This window comes from Melanerpes formicivorus, unplaced genomic scaffold (genome assembly GCF_026170545.1).
Source record: "Melanerpes formicivorus ecotype bairdi unplaced genomic scaffold, bMelFor1.0.p_v2 SCAF_13, whole genome shotgun sequence".
Taxonomy (NCBI): domain Eukaryota; kingdom Metazoa; phylum Chordata; class Aves; order Piciformes; family Picidae; genus Melanerpes; species Melanerpes formicivorus.
In genome coordinates, this window is record NW_027142365.1 from 7,637,151 (window position 1) to 7,655,641 (window position 18,491).

Genomic DNA, 18,491 nt, shown 5'->3' on the forward strand with positions numbered 1-18,491 from the left:
TGCAAGATGCCTTATATTTCACTGCATTGTAGTACACTGGTGAAATGACTCGTGGTGCTTTGAAGTGTCTGTGGCACTCATTTCTGCTAGAGTCATGAAAAATGTGTACTGACAAGGGCATAACAGGTAAGATTCAGAGTGCAGGAGGGGAAGAAGTGTAGCTTCATTGTATAAATAGAAAAACTTCCTGAAGTATCAAGGCTCCTCATTTGACCAGCACGCTGTGCCTGTGCTTTCTGTGTAAACAAACGAGAAACTTTGATCCTCACACATAAATGATCCCAGGGATGAACATAGTATCTCATAAATGTTCTACTTCCCTAACCAGTACCTGTCTGGAGTTAATTTGCCACGTCTTGGAAGAATTCAGTTCTTCACAAAATAAAGACCTAATGTCTGACTGCTGAGAAAAGACTGCCATTGTCTGCAGTAGGCTTTGCATCAAGCATGAGCTCCAGCTTTAGACTGTCAAGAGTTTGGAAGCCTTGCATGTCTCCTGTCTGAGTTGAGGTTTCAAACATTGCCATGCCAGTGCTTTGTGTATGTATGTATGTGCATGTCCCCACATAAGCATATATAAGCACTGACATATTTGCTAGCATTTTTAAAAGGCAATCTGTGGTGCTGGAAGTCAACATCTCTCTCCAGTCATGAAGGGGAGTCACCTGAACTTCATCTACAGCAATAATGGAGGTCTAGAAGGTAGGATAAGAAAGTAGGTGTTACCTGTGCCTTGGAAAGAAATTGCATCTGATCCCCTTTGGACAATGTCTGCTGACCTTTATTTTCAGCTGTCTTGTCCATGCTTGGTTGTCTATAGCCAGGCTATTGTCACACTGTCACAGGCCAACTATGGAGATTTTCCTTCAGAGGCAAACATTTGTTTTTTTTTTGGCCTGGCTCAGAATCTCTGCTGGCCATTTTCAGGCCACAGGTGGTGCATAATTGGACATGGCACTTGGTGCCATGGTCTAGTCATGAGGCTGGTTGTGACAGGTTGGACTCGATGGTCTTTGAGGTCTCTTCCAACCTTGGTGATACTGTGATAAGATGCTAGCTATGATCTCTTGTGCTTGGAGCCAGTCTAGTCCAAGGATCATGCTTGCATCATCGAGCTGAGATCAGAAGGAAGCCTGACCTGCATGCTTGTTAAAAGCAATTAGCAGAATGTTCTCCAGGACACTGAAATGTGTTTCTAATCACAGATCTGAAATAGCCTGTATTTAAAAATGGGACTATGTTGCACAATGCAGAGAGAACTTTGGTTTTCTTCTTCACTGAAGCCAGTGACAGCTGTGACAGTGGCTGGCTACTGGGTTTCTGTAAAACTAATTACTTCAAAGATGTTGAAATTCTATTGAGTGGTTAATGATGTTAGGGCACTGAGACTCATGGAGAGGTAAATCTGTTTATCATTTAAAATCTAAATAAACAAATAACTTGTCATAGCACATGTAGTATTTCCATTCTCTTCTTTATAAATTAGCTTTTCCTACAGCGCTTCCCTTTGCTTAGTGCTGCAGACAGAAAGCATCACATTGATGTGATGATTTTAAAAACTGGATGTAAATCATTCCACCCTTCCTCAGCTCACTAGCAGTCCTAGCAACATGAAAGTAGCTGGGCATAGAAACATTGCTTCTGGGCTACTGCCTTCCCATGCTACGTTGCCTGTGTGCAGAGACAGTGTAGAATCAAGAGCATGTGATGCTTCTTGTAGGAAGGAAATGAGAGGTGTGTCACATGCCATTAGCTACAGAACATGCTCATCTGCTACCTAAAGACCCAGAGAAGGGAAAGCCTGCCTCCCCTCTGTCCTTGTGCTGACTGATGCATGGTAAATCAGAATCATTGTGTGTAAAGGTGAAGTACAGGCATCTTCCTCTGCTGTGCCCTGAAGCTTGGCACAGCTCTGGAAGAGATATGTAAATGGCAGGCAATGATGGGCTGCACTTTCTTCACACAGCATCACTGGTGTGTAGCTTCTTGCCTAGCAAGCAGCATTCTCTGACACAGAAAACCACAATCAAAACACAAATAAGCCCTTGTGTCTAAACACGGGAGTGCAGGGAAAATCCCTCCCCAGCATGGAAAGATTCTAAATGAGATGGAAAGAGAGATGATGTAGGACACTACCTGGGGCAGCAAGAAAGGAAGGATGGATTAGTTTCAGCTGTGTTTTCTAGAGGTCCTGAATTGAAACACAGGGTTGCTGATAAGTCTTAATTCTATTTTGCATGCTTTTCACTTCCCCTGAGGAGCAACAGAAGTTACTAAATGATGAGAAGCAGTCAAGCTTTATTCTTAACAGGAAGGTGAATAATAGAGCTGGAGAAGGCAGGGAGTGAAAGAAGTATTGTTGCTTTTCACAGAGTATAAAGGTGAGGATTCTGGTTCAGAAGGTGATTGTCCAGAACATTGCCACCATAGTATAAAGCTGTAGCCCTGATCTTGCAAAGATTTCTGTGCAGACTGAACAACTCATCTCACAGGACTGGATCATCTGATCACATTATTAGGATCAGTCATTTCTAAGAATGAGCATTTCCAATTTTATGTGCAGGCCTGATGTCTTTCCTTATGTGAGGTAGATGCTTGAGTAAAGGATGTAATGCATGAACACGTTTTCCTGCAAAAACATGGAAAGGAGACTGCAGTTCTGGAGTGTGTTCTAGCTTATTACTTCCCCTCCCCTCCAGCTGTTAATTATTCTTCTAGTTCAGCTCTTAAGGGAGGAATTATTTATCTTTTCCTATTTGTGTTTCAGTGAAACATTAACAATCTCTTACTAATTGCCTGTGCTAATTATTTCAACAGCAGCAGTATTCCTGCTCATCTAGTGAAGCCGTGAAGGGAGAATGCAAAGCACAAATAATGAAATCATTTTGTTGTCCCTTTTCTATGCATGCTGCACAGGAGTAAAACCATGGTAAATCCTGACCCTGCTATGCACTAAATGCAGAGCTGGAGACCTGCCTGTAGGAGGGCAGATGTTTTGAAATGCTTCTATGGTGAAGTTGGGGGTGTTTTGCTGTATGCCACCATTCAGTGTTCACACAGCTGTCACTCTCTCCTGTGTACACTGCCACAAAGCAACTACATGCTCCTTTGAATGAAATACATCAGCCCAAACATTTGAATGTTTAAGAAGCGTTTGTGTAGAGCAAACCACAGTGGTTTGATGAGAGTGACAAGCATTCCTCATTTGTAATGAGTGCTTACAGGCATTTGCTATGATACCAGTTATTTACAGCAGGAAAATTAGAAATGCTACCCAGAGTGTTGCTGGTGTCATTAAACAGAATGAAATATAAGGTAGGAGGGTGCAATAAATAATATTAATTATTTATTGAAAACACTTAAGTGCAGCTAGCCCTTGTGTAATACAAAAGATTTTGCAATGGCAGGCTTAATAAATATGCCTCTTCCATAGTGGGCTTTTCCACAAAACATAAACCCTTTTTGTTGAATGAGATGACAGAAAGCAAGCACAGAGCTATGGAAATACATGACTGATGAAGAGAAGGTGACATGAGTTGTTCTAATGTAAAAGGCTGTCTCACATCTCTGTGCTGACCTTTCCCCGGTGAAATACATTCCTAGTGTTACATGCTACTTGTTAATAATTCCAACTATTCTGTTTGAGTTCTCAACTTTTAGCTTGAATATGTATTTTAAAGTAGCTGTAACCATTTTCTGAGAGACAAAAGAGCCTGATCATTTTTCATATGTAGACATAACTAGGACAAATGTCTGTCCTTGGCACCCAGGTACTTTCCTACTATTAATCTTCACAGCTCTCTCTGGGGTAGATGGAGGTTACTATGCACGCATTTTATTGCTGGGGTAACTTAAACAGAACTAGGGGGTGACTTAAACAGAACCAGAGCATCTTGCCCAGAAGTTAGTGGGACTGAAGTTAACAGCATCACTTTGCTGGAGTCATAATCTCCTGTATAGTAAATGACCAAGTTAATAATCAGGAGCTCCTGTCTGTGCATTCAACATCCAAATCACTTGGCTGTGGCCTTTTCAACTCTTCCCATATGTACAGGCCAGTTTGGAGCTCTGCATAAACCCATGTGAGGTAGACTCGTTCGCCATTGGAATGGGCTGCCCAGGGAGGTGGTGGAGTCACTGTCCCTGGAGGGGTTCAAGAAAAGATTGGAAGTGGCACTTGGTGCCATGGTCTAGTCATGAGGTCTGTGGTGATAGGTTGGACTTGATGATCTTTGAGGTCTCTTCCACCTTGGTGATACTATGATATATGAGGCCAAGATGGTGTTTTACCTTCTTCTGCTATTTTTGCCTTTAGAAAATTTCCTCACAGCAGTTCTCTAACTTATAAAAGTTATATCTGTCTTTTATTTTGCTCACTGCAATGGTTCATCTGCTATTTGCAACCTTGGCATGGGGAAGCTGCTGGGTCTTGTGCTAATGTTAATCACGTGTAAGGACATTTATAGAGGTGTTTAAAAGGTTACCATTCTCAGAGGAATAATCAGGGCAAAGATTTAAAAATAACTAGTTGAACAATGTGATGTGGGAATGAATAGGCTGTAGAAAACCCCACGTAATGTCTGGATTGCCTGCCTATTCCTAACACACTTTTTATAAAGAAAGGGAATATTGGCATACAGGCTTTAATTTCAGATGCCCTAATACAATAATGTTTTGCTACAAAGGCTCAGGGATCACCTCTGTCTCTGTAAAGAATCTACAAGAGCTTTTACTCTCTTTTTCTGACGCAGAATATTGTAATACAGGAGCCAAATGAGTCAATCTTTTGGAAGGCTAAAGCCAAGGAAGTGTGTAGCTAATCAAATAATTTGCAAAATGATATTCTGGCTTGTGCACACAGCTTCTGGTGTTCTCACCCTCATTTCATTGCTTTCCCTTTGTTATCTTTTGCTGGGAAAGTGAGGGCAAGCTTCTGCTGAGCTGTGCACGTATATTGCATAAAAGTTGTGCGTTTGGGTTAAATCATTCCCCTTTTAAAGCCATGTCACTGCCTTATCTATGTGAGTACCACTCTGGGAAATGCACCTTGTGGATCATGGGTGGTATCAACTTCAGCAGCATTGTGCTGTTGAACACTCATGTAAGGGAGAAGATATGGGAATAGGGTAAGACTCTACCTCTTACTGCAAAGGACTATTCCTAGTACTTGTTCATAGACTCTATTCAGTCTTAAACCAGGACAGTCTTACTCTTCTAGCTGGTTGCAGCACTTTGACTTCAAGGTCCAGGTAAATATCATCATTTTTCAGTAGTGTTAGAAAGCCTTTCAACCTACCACATTCTAGTGGATGCTCAGCAAAGAGATCAGAGCTGAGAAGGATTCAGGTTTCAAAGATTCAAAACCTTGCCACTCTGATTTGGGATGGCTAATCAGTCTTGGTAATGTTTATCCTATGGCAAGCCAAAGATACAAAATTAGTTTGGATCAACTGAAATGATTTGTTTTCCATTTCAGACCTTTTTTTAGTTATTCTTCAAAATCCCTTCATTTTTGGAAATAAATTTGTATTATTTGCAGTCTGGAAGGGGTCAATTTATACTGGAGGTGTTCAAGAGGGGATTGAGCGTGGCACTTGGTACCATGATTTAGTCATGAGGTCTGTGGTGACAGGTTGGACTTGATGATCTTTGAGGTCTCTTCCAACCTTAGTGATTCTCTGTGTGTGTGATTCTAACCTTAAGCAATAAATCTCCTTCCACAAATGTTTTTCACCTGGAAGTTGTCTTTTAAACAAGCCCTTTTTCCACTAGCAATTTTCACTCTGATGGATCAGCATTTTACAGGAACATCATCAAATTGTTCCTGACTAGTTCTCTTGAGTTTCTGATAAGAATCACATAAAGAACAGAAATAGAATAGAAATAGAATTAACGAGGTTGGAAAAGACCTCAGAGATCATCGAGTCCAACCTATCATCCAACACTATCTAATCAACTAAACCATGGCACCAAGCACCCCATCCAGTCTCTTCCTAAACACCTCCAGTGATGGCGACTCCACCACCTCCCAGGGCAGCCCATTCCAATGGGCAATCACTCTTTCTATGAAGAACTTCTTCCTAACATCTAACCTAAACCTCCCCTGGTGAACTGTGGAGGACATGATTTCCACATGAGAGCTCATTTTATGTGCTGTCATTGTGCTTTCTAGTGATCCTGTAAGTTTCTTTCAACTTCATTATCTTCTTTTTTGGTCATGATTCTATGAGCAAATAACTTCTTTTTTTTATGATAAAAAGGAGCTTCTACAAAACAGACAAATCCTAGATGATGTTTGACTCAGACTCTCCAGTTAGGTTGCTGTGGCTTTTTGGAAACATTTATTTTATTGTATCTTGATACTGCTTTGTGTTTTAATGACTATTCAATATATATTTCCCACAGAGACTAGTTTTGTGTGTTTCCTGTAGTGAAGACTATTCAAATGGACTGTAATCCTGTAACAGTTTATAGCAAAATCAATTTGATATGCCTTGGAAAACATTTGCTGGTACTGCAATCAAAGCAAATCTGTGTGCAGAGCTGAGAATTTATACTTGTAATGAATTGTTTGAAGTTGGAAGTGCATCTGCTTGCATAATTCAGAGTCCTCTTTTGTTCTACTTCCCCCCTCCCCCCATCTCTTTTTAAGGACAATTCTACTGTCTCACCGTAGTTATCTAGGAAAGTTTTAGGATTTAAATAGATGAAGATCTGCTGTTCTTCTGGGTTTTTTTGTGGCTTTAGCTCTGAGTGCTCTGAGTGCCTCCATGGAAGTAATGAGGTGAATCACTGCTGTGTAGCTCTGTGTGCAATACCTGCCTGGTAGCACATCTTTGAGTTAATATTTAAGAACTACTGCAGCACCCTCAAGTGGTGATGTTGATCTGTATTTACAGGGTTTTTTTTAAGTCTTTGTGTTTGTTGTTTCTTTCTCTTAAGGGTATGAATAATTTTAATGGTTTGGGTTGACCTGCTCAGATGTTGTCAGATCTTGCAGACCTTACTCAGATATAGCTCTTACTGAATGCAATTAATCACACTGGAATCTGAACAAAATACACAGGAAAGTTTTTCTTGGATTGTCAAATGATTTTTATGGAAGGCATAAAGCATTCTCCATGCCCACAGTAACTCTGGCTTTTCCATCAGCTGGGCTGGAACAGATAACCTGAGAACCTTACAGAAAGTGAACCTGGCATGTTAGGGTTTTTCTCAGGACTGCAGCTGCACAGAACAACAGTGGCATAAGAAACACAATTGCTTGAGTGAACACACACCCAGTGACATCTTTGGTAATGACTTAGGAAGAACGTTGTTTCTCAGGGAAGTTTTGCTGCCTTTGTGGTGTAGTTCTCTCTAACTTTAGCTTCCCCCCCCCCCCCCCCCCCCCCCAGTAGCTGCCTATTTAAGCAAGAACCTGTGTACTGGACATATTTTGGGCCCTGTTGCTTCCAAAATTAGCAAGTGGCATTTGTCCCGATGTTCCTTCTAATTCTGCTGAGCTTTCCCAGTACCTGATATAAAGAGAATTGTTACCTGTAGAATAAATGGCCATAGAATGAAATCTGTGCACTCTTCTGCCCCCAGTACAGGCCTGCATGAACAAATCACTTAGTTCCACTGGTCTCATCTGTAAAACACCAACAAGGAGTTATATTTCAGGTCTTTACTGTAAGTCTTAATGGATGTTGTTTTCACTTAAGAGCCATACATGAAAACAGATATCAAAATGCTTAGTCTCTTGTCATGTCTAATAGCATGTGCTGGGCAGAGGGCATGGGCTGGTGGGAGTGGAAGTGCTTTCTCACCACCAGCACACCTCTGTGCTGTGTGTGCTAATGCTGGAGGTTAGAAGAAAGGCACAGCTGCTTGTTTACTACCACAACTTCTACCAGGACCAGCATGTTTTCTGTACCAAATGCAGAAAACAGGCTTGACAGATGCAATAAACAAAACAATTATATTTCTGAAGCTGCTCCAGGCTCTTATTTATAAAATTGCATTTGTTATAATCAGTTATCTTCAGATTATTACTAAAAATGAATTATTAAGAAAACCTGATTTATTTTTTTTTTAGTTTTTCTTTTTCTCCTCTCTTCCAGTTGTTTGACACAGGAAATAGAAATCATGAGCATTTTAGGCTTTGTCCTCACATCATTCTTCTTCTTTTTGCCTCTCTTTCCATAAAAGACTCCTCTCATTTGAAGTGTGCCATTTAGGTTGTCATGTATATAACAGACTGCATTGTGCTCAGAAGAGAATCATGTCAGTAGAGGGCAGGGTCCTACAGTAGTCAGCTTCCAAAGGGATCTGATAAAGAAATGACAACTATTTTCTAATATGAACTAGATAATAGGCAAAAATCATGTGTGATGGAGGATATTAAACATAATGGCTCTGCTCTCATCTTAAAGGCCTCCTGACAGCTTAGAAATCACACTGTGAACATAGCAGTAGGAAAAGCACTATCAGAGACACAAAAGACAGAGAGATTACTTTGTAAACTTGCCTCAGGCTGCTCCTAAAATAAGCAGAAAGGTGCAATCAGAACTCTCCTACCATGGCTGCGGTACTGAGCCAGGCTGTGCTGCCAGCCCACACTGCAGCTGACCCACAAACCTACTTCAAAATATTTTGGGGCACATGTGGGGCCTGTGAGGTGGCAGGACGTGTGACTTCTGCTGTCTGTTAAACTAGGTGGCCTGGTTAGAGAATTGCCTGTGATGGAGGCAGGCATGAAAAGTGATGAAGCTCAGCATGAGAACCTCAATCAAGAGCCAGCCACGAGAACAGGGAGCCCCTCAGCCCTGGATCATAAACTCAACACGCAGGCACATTACAGATGCATTACAGACAGATCAGTGCTTCTGCGTAGCTGCCTGCAGGGAGCAGGCCAAAGATGAAGTCACTGCCGGTGTATTTATTTAGAAATAGGCCTTGGTGAGTGTTCTGAAAGTAGCACTGCTTCAGGCTTAAGAGACTAGTGATTTCCAAAGGTTTGAGCGTCTTCCAAGTGTATTCTTTCCTCTTAGGATATATTACAGCCCCTCAGCGTCCTTCTTGTAGTGAGGGGCTCAAAGCTGAAACTTGTATTTGAGGTGAGGCTCACCAGTGCCAAGACCAGGGGGACAGTCACTTCCCCGGTCCTGCTGGCCACACCATTTCTGATGCAATGTTTTCTTGCCAATTCTTTAATACAGAGAAAGCTCTGTGTGTCTCGAGAGGGGGCAGATGCTTTTCGTTGGAGAATCCCAGGCTGTTCCAATTCTTACAAGTCCAATATGCTGTCAAATTGTAGCCAAAACAGTGTTGCCCCCTTCTGGGATGAGTGTCCCACTTTCTGGTTATGTCAGGTCTGTTTATCCAGCAAATGTTCCCACCTCCATCAAGTTGTTACCTTCATTTGTCATAATGTGCTGCAATGTGCTTTATGTTGAAGGACCTGTATGTTTCTAGGTGACACAAATAGGCCATGCTAATTGATCCTGAGGTGTCATCCACTTTCAAAAATGCCAAGTAATACCAACACAAGGATATGTTCCTTTGCATGGGGGAACTCTTGTCTCAGTAAAGGATATTCTCAATCAATTTATTATCCCCAGAATCAGCAGTGAATTCTGGTTTACTGAGTTACTGGATAGGCAAAGACATCTTTAAATTGGTGAATAATGGCTAAAATAAACAATTCCCACAGAAAAATGGTCAACTTTGCTTGGTCCCATGAAACTGAAGAAGGGTTTAGTGCAGTTATTTATATGAAATCATTGAAGATGTAGTGGTGAGAAACAATTTAGTGATTATCCAGAACCTTAAATTCCAGATAAATTGTGGTGCTCTTTCTGTCTCCTCATTGCTGATGGTGTTCCTAGAGGGGAGGCATCAGCTATTGTAACAAGTGGTGTTACATAAGGAATTCTTACTGCCTTAAGTCAAGATGGCTTCATTTTTTCAGCAATTGCTTTCAGTGCTGGTGCTTTTACAGAATGCAGCTCTGGCTGTGTTGCTCAAGTTTTGTTGATGTCATCATTGCAGAAACTGTGATGGACTCAAAGGTTGGCTCTTAGAGTCCTGTTGTGACATTTTTAGCTGCTTGGTTGCTGCTTGCCTGCTTTGTGGAGAGGAACAAGAGCATCTGAATACTGCTGTGTGCTTGCATAACTTGGAGGGAATTAGATTCTTTTTCTCTGGAAGAGCAAATCAGACTTCTTTCAGAGATTTGAAATTATCAGTTCAGTCAAGATTTCACAGGATTGCCTTTGAGGCTGTTGTATTCAGATCATGATAAAGCAGCTTGCATTTTCTTGCTTAGTAGAGTATTGGATTGCCTCTGTCTTTGTGGTGAAATTATTGAACACCCTAAAGGTAGTTTTCAGGCTTTCTTTTGCTCGGTTCACTTGGCATGTTTTTATGATTCCTTGGCATAGGGAAATGAATATACATATAGATATACCCCTAAGTCAAGATAGACTAGAAATACACATCTTTGTCTTATAATGCTTTGGGTTTATTTGTGTTTTAAAGACACTACTTAGCAAGCCAATAAGATCTATATTGCCTTAACTGGTAAGTAGAAATCAAATTACCTTAAATTTTGGTGCATATAGTGAATGTATCAATATGCTTGTGAATATCCACTAGAACTTTCCAAAGCAGCAGCCTATACTGATTATGCCATCACTGATCTGATTCTTATAATTCCAGTGTGCATTTCAGTACCTCACACTGCCAAATGCTTTTGCAAATCTGACCTTCGTGCCTCAGTTTCTCATGGTTTGAAAGTGTGTGTAAGGTTACAAGGAAGCACATAGGCTGATGACTTAAATCCAGGCACATCTTAAAAGGCCTTTAAAATGGAATTCTCATTGGTTGGCTTGCTTGATCCTAAATCACTGTGCTCCTAAACCTCTGTTAAATCGTTAAACCAGTAATTTATTCATCTCCTATCTGTATTCCATTCTTGTCTTTTGTGTTTCCCACCTCTTGAAAAATGAGTACTCTGTTTGGACAGGCATTTATAATCCTATGTATTTGCTGTTACATAGTGACAATTGACTGAAAGCATTAACAAACCTTTAAAATAGCTTCCCAGAGCCTAAGTAATTCTAGGCTTTATGTTACTAAGACAGGTGAATTGGATGAATGGGGTAATTTGCACTTAGAAAACCATAAGTGAACTGGTAAGCTTTTTTTTTTCTAATCAGTTTATGAAGACAAATGGGCAGGAAAGAGCATGCACCAGCACTAATAGTGATGCAGTGGAAACATCCACCAATTCAAATTAGTGCCCAATCCAAAAAGGAATTATTTACTTTTAGATGATTTCTGGGGACTTCAGACAGCTAATCTAGAACTGTGTTCCATCAAGTCCCTGTTTACAGCCCACTTACCTCCAGATGACTGAAACTCATTAGATGCTTTTCTGTTTAGCCTAAAACTTTCTGAAGTACCTACAGTGGCAGTTCTGTGCATTCAAAAGTGCCCTGAGAAGACATCTCAAGACAGCTCCTCACCTGTCTGTAGTTCTGGTGGGAGACTGAAACTGGACTGAATTATACCTGAAGCCTCCAAAATTTCCAGATGTAGTATTTATTCCTAGACAATACCCAATATGCTCTCTCATAAGGCAGGTTATTTTACAAACCTCCCCCATCACTCCTTTCTTTCTAAAAGGCTACAAATGAAGAATATTTAAACATGCTGAAGCTGTGCCAAATTGGATGAAGAAATGTGTGTTTGGCAGGGCCAGAATGAGAGCAAAGGACTAGGAGGATATATTTTATTATCCTAATGGTAGCTAGTGTTTTTTTATGTCCATCTCTCTATCTATGCTTTTTTTTCTCTGCATATTCATATTCTCTCTAGCGTTTTCCTTCAGCTGTGGGGTTCCAAAACCTAAAATTGTGTCAATACATCCCCTGGGTCTTTTATTAAATCTAGGTTTTTGTTCTCTTACAAGCAACATGAAAGCTGTCAATTTAGTGACAACCAGTCCAAGGAGTCACAGAGTTGTTTAAAGAAAACCTCTATATTATAAAGAAGTCTTTAAATGAAACTATTTCATCTTGTCTGCTCCCTTTGAAACCTGTGCCATGCATTTGGAATGCTGACTGGTTAAATCCCTTCTGTTTCTCTAACATTCCACATGAGCAAGTTCTTTTCAGCAAGAATAAATACAGAATTTCTCCAAGGTATGTTGCTCTGTGTGCTACCAATTTTCTGATGCTGAGGGAGAGAGAAATGGCATCAGCTTCTCTCAATGTGTGCTGTTAAGGATGTGCAGTTGTGGCTCAGAGATTTAGGATGGTGCAGGAATCTTGCACATCCCTTTCACATACAGAGCTGAGCATAATCTCTTGCCTCAAGAGAGAGTCCATCTGAAGTAGCTGACTGAAGTGCCAGTGGATCCTTTTTCAAGATGGTTGCTTTTTCAATAGACCTGAAAAAGCCTCCTTTGTCTTTCTGAAGAAGAATTTATTTCCTCTTCTTACTGAAAACCCCCCTTGCGAGATCGTATTAATCAGGCAAACTGGTTGTTGTCATGGCATATCTTACTTGAGCATCAAATACTGGCAGGTTACAAAGCAGAGAAGAATGTGCGTAGTGGAGAACAGTTCAGCAGCATTAGCCAAGTCTTACATGGCTGCCAACAGCTCTTGGCATCCAAAGAAAAAAAATATTTATCTCTAACTCTAATGCTTAACTTCCTGGCTTCTCTTGAAGACATGGAATTGGGATCTCATCCTAACTTCTCTCAGATAAAGCTTCCAAATACAGAATATTAATTAAGGCAATAAAGACAGTCTTCAATGCAAATTCCTGTTGACATGTATGGCACCGCTAGGTACAGCGGTAGGCCAGGACCCCATGTGGTGTACAGCTGTACAAACAGATGTGCATCTGTACCTTCTTTTACTTAGGCTTTGAAGTGACCTTTTCTGGTTGTGCAAAGTTGCACAACTGTTGTTCCTGAGTGCTGTGGTCCGTGTTGTGTTTTCCTGTCTTCAATCGCCCCTGCGCTGGTGGCAAAATCACCAAAAATTACATGGGAAAGACCTTCTCGGTCACATGGTCTATCCTTTTGCCAGTTGGCAGGATTATGCCTTACAGCACAATTTCTAGTGCTTCATACAGGCTATTTATAAATGTCCTCAGCATTAGGACTTTCACCCATTTCCTTTGGAAACAGTCCTGTTCAAACTGCTGGGAAGTACTTGCTGATGTGCAGCTGTGTGTTCCTGATTTCATTTAATTAGACCTAGGTATATATCAAGAGTTGGGTGATAAAATCACCCGTCTGATGACCACTGAGGGAGGATTTATCCACCAAGTGTGGGAAGTACCTCCTAGAGCTGCTGACCTCCCTGGCTTTGAAAATCCTCCCCTTGTGTGGCTCCAGTTAACCTTGTACCACTCCAGCCTGTCTCCCCTTTCTCCAGGTGTGTTGGTGCTTTCCATCTCTGCCAGTTTTGGTCCATTTCTTCTCTGCCTTTTTGACCTCACTTGCCTTCATCTCCTTTTTTTCCTCTCAACTCTCCTGTACTTCACTGTGTCCCTACCTCTTCTGTTATTTATTTATTTTCACTACTCCCTTCAGGTCCATTTCTTCCCCTGAAGAAACTTTACTTTCAGACATTTTTTTTCCTCAAAATTCTTCAATCCTGTAGAGCCATCTTTGGCTATTGTGCCAGCAATTAAGTATCAGTGTTTTCTTTTCCTCACAAAAAAGCCTTCATTCAACCATTATGGAAGCTTAAATTGTTCTTGTAGTGCCCAGCAAACTAATTTTTCTGATGCCTCTCTTAGTCAAGTTGGGAAAGCCTGCTTGTTTGTTTAGAGGTTTGTGTTTCTTTGGGTTGGTGTTGGGGGTTGGTTGATTGGTTGGTTGGTTGGGTTTTTTTTTTAATCATTGTAAAGCCTGCAAGATTTCTTCTTGTGTTTTGTTGTTGTTGTTGTTGGTTGTCTTTGTTTTTTGCAATAATATGTGTGATGTCAGAGAGAAATATGTCTCTTTTGGTCCCATGATCACTCACTGCCTAATGCTGCATTTCTACAGAATCTGTTCTGAGATGCTGTTAGCACAAATAATGACATAAGAAAGTGAACAGGTTGGTGTACCAATTCCACAGTATACAATACCCCTCAGTCTTCAGCAGCCCTAGTGTTCTTTATCTTGACACAATGGTTGTGCTCCCCCCAACACACACATTAGATCAAAATGAGTGATCCAAGTATATCCTTGGGGATTGCTGAATTGGAGCATTTGACATAGCAAAGAGAATTTCTCTTCTCTTTTGGGTTTATTGAGTTTTCAGACAACACCAGGCAGCAGATGTATGGGTGGTATAACCCCAGGGCCATTGGAGATTCATGAGCTGGATGTTTTTATCTTGGCTAGCAATAGGAATAGGAGTTTAAAAAGTGTAGCATTGTTTCTGCAAATCCTAGAGAGTGGCTATTATAAAAAAAACAGAGGGATTATGTTAACTACAGATGTTGTAAGAGCAAATATTCATTTGGGACTTTGTGGAGTTATATGAAAAGATAACCAGGAATTAAAACAACTCCTTTAGCAGTCCATTGGAAAAGGAAAACACAATATTTTAGATAATGAAAAGTGTGCATGGAGTATTGAAAAATGTAGGTTTTAGTTAAAGAAATTCACTCATCAGCTGCTTGGAACTGTCACCACATGAAAAATAGAAACATGTGTAGCTCTACAACAAACTCCGTATTATTTAGATGACAAGCTCAAAGTTTAGGCAAACATAAATTGCTTAGTCAGAACAGAAGAATGGAACATGAATAACAATGCATGAATTCCCTGACAGAGAGAAGTAAATCCAAGAGAAATATTGCTGGATGGCTTCTTTGCCAGTGTTGCTCTGAGAAGTCTTGTCCAAAAAGAAGCCTTTGATGTATAGTTTTAAAGGCAGTAGGGCTTGACTTCGACCTGCTTTTGGTGGTGTTGCATTAATAGTGCTGAAATGTGGGGATGCTGTTTATTTATATAGCATGGAAAAAACCAAGTGTCATTTTTATCTGTATGCTTTAAAAATGTCAGTAAAACATAATTACTTTGCTGCTGCAGGGAAAATATCTTAAGCTAGCACACTTTATTTTGATGGAAATGTCACCTCCTAGTGAAACTTTGGGTACTGAATTAAATATACAACTAAGAGACGCTTGAGTACACTGTTTGTTTTGAAATGCCTTGATTTTTATCTTGGGATCTGTTTGCAGGATTTAAGGAAAGGATCTTTCTTACATGTAAGATGTGTTTAAAGACAAGAATCTTACATTTGTTTCTCTGAAATATTTTGCCTCTTTAAGCATATCTTGTAATGCAAGTTGCCTTTTTGCGCCTCAGATCTTGCCACAGGCTGAAAAGGTCTTTTGCTGTTAATGAAACCCAGTTACTGATAGCAGTGTTTGTTTATTGCCACTTTACTATCATGACTTGGTGATTTGGGGTTTTTTGGCTCTATCCTGTTTTCCTGGTTTATGTGCCCTCTTGTTATGCACACTGTATGACAGCATCTGAACATATAACTGGGACATTGCAGGGGACTCTGGGCTCCAAGCCTTGCACGGGTGAACAGCAAATTAACCATGGGATTGCAAGCAGAGTAGAGGATTTTCCAGCCCTGAGCTGTGACTTAGGAGCACTGGGTTGTGTCCCTCCCTGAGAGGCAGGCAGAACTGCCCTAGTACAAGCTTGTAGGGGACAAGCTACTCTCTGAGATAACTTGTGCCCAGGCAGACTGAAGTGCTCTCTGTAGCCCCTAATAAAATCACACGGGTCCCCTATGACTCAGAAAAATCCTCCTGCTTTCAATAACAGCATCAACAAACCAACTCTGGTGAATCTTATTGCAGGTGAGTATGCAAGATATCTCTGCCTCCAGCTGCCTGCTCAGCCCTTCTACACAAGGTCACTCTCACTGTGGCTACAGAAATGTGCCTTGAGCTTCCTATCTGGTGCAAGCCATCTTCCTTCACCCACTGCAATACCCAGAGCATGACTTGACTTTGCTTCTGTTGTCTCTGGTCTGTCATGGAATAGAGAGCTGGAATCTGGGAGGCCTTTAAATAGCTGTAATTATTTATTTCAGGGCAAATGAATCACAGCCTGAAGCTGCATGATCAGGGATTTTTGGTGGATGAGGACCATTTGGCTGGTTGGTTTTCACTGAGCTTTTGAAGCATTTGACATTGCAGTTTTATGTTCCCTTAATAAAATATTCCATGAATTTGTGCACACACACACATGCACAATCTGTGTGTGCATGACTGGACAAACTTGATTACGTGAAATCTTGGTTCTTATGAATTAAAACCACAAACTGAGTGTATTTGGAACTGATTTGATCCTTGGTGGCTCTTTCAGTTTTGAACTGAGCAAATTTTTTTTTTGTTTGTACTTTCTTTGAGACTTTTAAAATCAGACATTTAATCTTTGGTGGCTTTTCTGCCTCATGGTTTTGTATTGCCTTTTTGTGACTTCCTTTGATTATTCCTTTGTGCCCCAGTATTTCTTAGAAGTTTAAAATGTATTATTTCTTTAATTTTATTCTTTTGTTCCTTTTCATTTTTTTTTTTTCAGTGCTAGTTTTTCACCAATTCCAAACAATCATTAAGTCACTTTCAAACCAGTTCAAGACCGAAATTTGCTAAGCTAACTCTCTGGAGTTTTGGTTGTGTGTGGTCAGTTTATGTCCAAAACGTGACTTATGAGGGGTCCAAGTGGCTTCTGGAAAGCTGCCTCTGTTATGATGTATGTCGCTGTGACTTAGAGGCTAGACCTTTGCTTCAGCACGTGGTGTGCCCGTCTCATTTTTTAATTAAATGTCAGGATCTCAGTTGTGAAGATCAAAATGATTTCTTCTTTCAAGTTCCTTCAGGAAGGAGGCAGAGCATTTGTTTTTGTTTTCTGTCATGATGAGATAAGGTTCCCGTTTCATCTCAGAGTTAAGACTTTTCATCCCTGACTTTGAAGACACAAATAAAAAGCAGCAGATGAAACTATTCAGATATAAAGAGATTTTTGATCAGGCAGTTATTGAAATCATGGAGTGGGGGTAGCTGCACTTTAGAATGTCATATACATGATTCACTGAGGTGTTTTTCTTTTTTTAAGACTGATGAAATTGCGTATATCAAAGATGGTATTTTCTTAACAGCTGAAACTTCAAGCAAGGGCTGTGTTTAGAAACATCTCAGTGCCTGAAATCTACTTCCTAAAGTAGAATCAAGTTTGTGAGCTCTTCAGCAGCAAGCTGTTCCCTCAATGGGAACAGGCAAACTCGGTGTGTTTGCCATAAGAGGATGTCGGATAATTCCAATAGCTCTGGCAAACTTAGAGGTCAAAAAGGACGGTTTCGGGGAACAGAGGAGGGGACAGCAACTCTGTCACTTTCCTTTAAACCTAAGCATCTGTTGCTATGGAAACCCCGGAGCTTGATACTGGAGCAACAGGATTCGTGCCCCTCTGTCCCGATACTGCCCTGCTGGGAGCGGCTGGTCACCCGCTACCACCTACCCCGGTGCCTCCTCGAACACACGCCCGGGTTCTCCCCCGGGAGCGAGAATTAGCAGTCGTGGGTCTCCGGGCCGAGGAAGCGCAGCCCCCCCCAGCCCGCTGGATAAAAGCCACTCAAGGGCGGCGGGTGGGCCCCGGGCACGGTCCCGGACTGGCTCTGACTTCGGCCTCAGCCCAATCCGACCGGCCACCCCCGGAGCCGAGACCGAGTTTGTTTATCTGCGGCCGGTGCTACCGGGAGCCACTTCGGGCGGATTTCCACGGAGGGGCGCTGGAGCACGTTTTAATGCAGCAAAAATGAATTAATATAAAAATAGCAAGAGAGACAATTTACCGGATTCTTTTAAAAAGCGAAAACAACAATCTCCAAAAACCCAGAACCCCCTCCTTTCTCCCCAGCCATAAGGAGGCAGGAGAAGAAGCAGGACGATGAGCAGGGTACGGGGGACCAGGCACTTCCCGCTGGCCGGGCAAAGCCGTGTCGGCGGGCGGCTGGGGCACGGCAGGGCGGCGAAGAGGCTTCCCCCTCCCTCCTTTTGCCCCTTCCCCGGGACCACGCCGCTCCGCGCACACCGGCCTCCAGGCACCCCTCCAGCGCCGGTCCCGCCTCCCTCCTCCCCGCCTCTCCTTACTCCTCCCCACCTCTCTTTCTCTCTCCCGGCTGGCGATCAGGTGTCTGTTTCTTCTACTTCTTTTTTTCTTTCTCTCTTCTTTTTTCTTTTCTTTTCTTTTTTTTTTTCTTTTTTTTTTTTTTTTTTTAAATTTTTAAGTGATTTTTTTCCCTCCCTACCCCCGGGAAAAAAAAAAACACAAAATACCGGGGAGAAGAAAAAGAAGGCACAGAAAAGGAGATGATTGTAGAAGAGCCCTCCCTCCCCAGAAGAGCAACGTGCTTTGAATGAGGCTTCCCAGCCTCTTCCACTCCGTCTCACACACTCTGTCACTCTGC

At 41.5% G+C, this 18,491-nt stretch overlaps 1 protein-coding gene across 1 annotated transcript in view; it reads left to right on the forward strand.

Moving 5' to 3' along the window:
- DPP6 (dipeptidyl peptidase like 6) overlaps window positions 1-18,491 on the forward strand; it is a 527,947-nt gene that overhangs the window by 106,571 nt on the left and 402,885 nt on the right. The window lies entirely within an intron of this gene.